Below are 4,748 nucleotides of genomic sequence, written 5' to 3' on the forward strand. Positions count from 1 at the left end.
TTTTTCCTTACCCTACCGCTAACCCTAATTCTACCCTACCCTTACGCTACCCCTACCTTACCCGTTCCCTACCCGTACTCTACCCTACCCGTACCATACCCTACTCGTACCCTAACCCTTCCCTACCCTATCTCTATCCTACCCTTCCCTATCGTACCCCTACCTTTACCCTACCCCTACACTACCCCTACCCTACCCTAACCTACTCGTACCCTACACCTTCCCTACCTTACCCCTACCCTTCCCCTACCTTTAGCAAAATCGGTCCTGCCCTTTGAGCGTGGTGCGATGACCAAAGGACTATTTCCCAAGAAACTAAAGTGGGGTAATCTCTGGATCTACTGGACCGATTTAGAAAATTCTTTTACCAGTAGTAAGCTACGTTATTTGCGAGTGTCATAGGCTATGTTTGATCCCCATATTCACACGGGAACGGGAACTACGTAATTGAAATCGCGGGGCGTCACGTAGCGAAATTTCTGCGTCTTTTAGAAATTTTGTATTATCTCCGAAACTCTTTAACTAATTAACATACTATAAAGGGCAAATCTTATCTCCATAATATCCTTGTGATTATTAAATAATTTATTTTGATAAGGATTTAAGTTAAGTAGCATAAATAATGACGCAAACCTAAGTATATAAAATTAATAATTTTAACACAAAAGGTACTATATCTGCTAATATATAGAAGATAGATATATGGCGTCGCGGACTTTTTTGTAGAACTTTCAAAGATACATAAAGTCTCTTTACATTAATTTCAATTTTACACAATAGTTAAGGCAGCGCATGCGAATAAGTCTGCTTAAGAGGATTTTCAGTCCGACCTGTATGACAAAATTTGTGTTAACTCGGCTAATATATATGATATCAATATAAAATATAGCCTATAGCACTCCCCGATAATGTAGCATTCTACTGGTGAAAGAATTTTTGAAATCGGACCAGTAGTTCCGAAGATTACCCCATTTAAAAAATGTGACAAACTTACAAACTTTACCTCTTTATAATATTAAGTATAGATTAAGCCCCAGCAGATGTTCATTCTTCCAATCCAACCTACGGTCAATATTCATGTAGTCCATAGAGTACATTGAATATAGGGTATAGAGTCCTCAGATGCCATCTCCGCTTAGCGCCATCATGTGAGCAGATAGAGAACTACACCAATTATAATATATACCCATAAGTATAAAATGAGCGTCGAATTACGTATATAAACCTATATCTATAGAGACATAAATATAATGTTTACCTACTAGTATTAATTGTTCTTTAATTCTATTATTTTATTTAGGGATTCGGATACAATAATAAAAACACAAATGGGATACATATAATTATTTATTGTTTCTCCTTTTGTGAACATAAACAACTCCGTCTCTTTGAATAGAGTCATCTTTGTCAAAACCTCTAGTGGTACCCCTTAACAATATATTTGTTGACTTACACCAATTAAATGTAAAAAATCTGCACGAAAAAATAAAAAAAGAACTCTACTAAATCTCAAGACAAGACATATATCACAGTTCTCGGAATCCAAAGTAAAGCACAGGTCAAAACGATTTATAACAGTCACCAAAATCCATAAAAAAAGTCAGGTCGTCGGGAAAGATCAACGCAAAAAAACACCATGAAGAAAGCAGAAGAAATAAAACCGTTTCGTCTACAAAATTAAACAAAATGTCACAAGCCGCACAAGGTTATAATTTTTTTTTAATACCTGGCTTAAGATTACCTCAGAATCCTGCTGGTCAAAGTGCCTTAAAGCGCCATCTATTGAGCAAATAGGGAATTAAAGAGGCATATGCAATTTGTACTGACGTCGTAATGTACAGACTGATTACACCCTGATGTAGTCCATTACCAGTACCACAAACGGCTAAAAAGAAAGATACAGATAGATAATACGTGTAATCACCAATTCACCACAGACGACAAATGAAGATAATCACAGGCCACAGCACAGAATACTGCTATAAATCCAGAGACAGTGAATAAAAAACGACATTAGCACAGAATACATCGTACAAAACAGACAAATAGGATACTTTTGCTTTCTCTGTCTACGATTCTTTCTCTCTCTCTCTGTATCTTTAGCGCCACCTATATTTTCATACTAGTACTACGTACTAAATTTGTCTTTATGGTTCATCATTAGACAGACAACAATCTTCTTAAACCTAATATTTGAATAGGATTATAGATGGCGCTTTAGTACTTTTAATACTTTCATCCCGGATTATGGTTCCCGCGAGATTTGTGAAATACCTACCTACCCACGCGGACCTAGTCCGCTGGTATTAGATGATTGCAAAAATGAAAAACCACAACTATAATTACTCACTATTTGAATGGTAAACTGAGATACATAATAAACCTACTGGTTTGTTTCAGTGATAGGCACCGGACGTGGCTAGTTACCACCCCAATGGCAAATCACCGTATCAAAGTTGCAAGTCCGGTGCGTTGCCGGAGCGGTGTTGCTGCGCCGTCTTACATAGAAATATCTGTGTGAAATATCACACGATGTGCTCCAGCGCCGCAACGGACTTGCAACCACCGCGACGAGGCGGGAAAGGGTGAATGCGTTGCGACGTCGGAGTGGCACCGCTCAGTTGTCTATGCGTCATATCATTAGGTACCTACTTTATTTAACAGACCAACGCAAAAATTACAGTGGTCCAACGCTGCTGCTCCGCTCGTGTGCCCGCTGATACGGTAAAATCTTTGCGATGCGGCGCCGCAACGCATCATGTGCTCTAAGCGTTTCGGTACGATGTCACGTAGAAACCGACAAGAGCCTTAGTTATGGGCGTTGGGTAGAATAAACTTTTACCTCTTCCAAGCCCGTTTTTTTGACGTGACAACGTCTTATAATTCGATGAAGCCAGAATATGCAACCTCGAAAAAAGATGACGTCATACGCCGTTCCCTCGCTCTAGGGTTGCCAACTTTTTTACAAGAAATAAAGTATATGTCGCTCTAGGGTTGCCAACTTAAAAAATATATTATCACTTAAAAAAATATATTACAATTCCATCACTAATTAATCTAAAGGAACTTCATTCCATCCGGGTGTCCCTTGACACCTCTCAAGTTTTTTTTATTCATTGTTTTAAATACGTTAATTAACATTTTCTATTGAAAAATGCAATCAATCCATCAGTATTTTCGGACGTTGTCTCGTTCAACTATCGTCAGTAAACCGACTTTACAGACCACCGATTTTTTAAATGAAATATATAGGCATCTTCAATAATGAATTGTCTATTGTTAGAAAAAAATGTTACTTAGTATGACTAACATTTAATTATCATACGAGTAGGAATAATTACATTAATTATAGTTTTAAACCACGTGTAACTCTGCTAACGAAGGAAATAAGGTATGTAGCGATGTACTTTGTACCCAGTCTAACTATTATTATTATCTATAATTAATATCAATGTTTGTGTGTATGAAGTTGAAATTATCTACAGTATCTATGTACCTATATCGACTTTTTTTTAATGAAGAAGGGGGGGGGGGTTTATTAAAATCCGCTCTTTTAAAACCCATAACACAGGCTACCTATGTCAACTGGCATACGTCAAAGATAGTGATTAAGCCTGCTGGTGGTATACATAATGTTTACCGTTTTATAGTTGGTACCTAGCTAATTATCACATTAAGGATCGTCGTCGTCATCAACCCATATTCGGCTCACTGCTGAGGCCAATAGTCCACCACGCTGGCCCAATGCGGATTGGCAGACTTCACACACGCAGAGAATTGAGATAATTCTCTGGTATGCAGGTTTCCTCACGATGTTTTCCTTCACCAATTGAGACACGTGATATTTAATTTCTTAAAATGCACACAACTGAAAAGTTGGAGGTGCATGCCCCGGACCGGATTCGAACCCACACCCTCTGGAATCGGAGGGTACATTAAGGGTAGGTACGTACAAATAGATATCTTTGTCTTGAATCTTCCGAGTTTAAAATGATGTGACGGCATGGCGCATTGGGTAGTAGTTGTTTCTGCTTCCTAGGTCTTGGGTTCGATTCCCACGAGTGGAAAATGTTTGTATGATGATAACAATTGTCATAATACTCTTAAAAGGTAGATAGAGAAAGTCTTCCAAATTTTCAAAATTAAGTATTGATTGCCTAGTGGGAGTTTTCAATGTTTTCATACTGTGACGATCGAGTAAACGTTAACGCAAATTTCTAAAGAATTGAAACAGCGCCATCTATTGGCACTACTTCACAACTGTTTTAACGCAATCGTCACAGTATGAAAACATTGAAAACTTCCACTAGTCATTCTGAACACTTTTTCATGTGATTTTCAAACGGTTGATTTTAAAGCTTGTTTTAGAGAAGCTCAATAGATTGTTTTATTTAAATCATTTTAATCATATTATATAGATCGCGCTTCTGCCTGCAACCTGCGATGTTGTACCTACAACTTTTTATAGTTCTGTGATGTCGTCAGTCACACAGGAAGGTCACCCAACATAATATAATGTAACGGTGCGAAGTCTCGATACATTTCCATCAAACTCCAACGCTGCCTCCACCATCCATCCATCGTATCCCGTGGTTAGCTGGTCAGACGTCCACTGCTGGACATAGGCCTCTTGCATAGACTAGCACAAAGGTCTCGAGCCGTCAGCATCCAGCGGCTCCCTGCAACGATGTCCTCGGTCCACTTAGTGGCGGGTCGACCAACATTGCGCTTTCCAGTGCGGGGTTGTC

The sequence above is a fragment of the Bicyclus anynana genome, chromosome 21, assembly GCF_947172395.1.
Source record: "Bicyclus anynana chromosome 21, ilBicAnyn1.1, whole genome shotgun sequence".
Taxonomy (NCBI): Eukaryota; Metazoa; Arthropoda; class Insecta; order Lepidoptera; family Nymphalidae; genus Bicyclus; species Bicyclus anynana.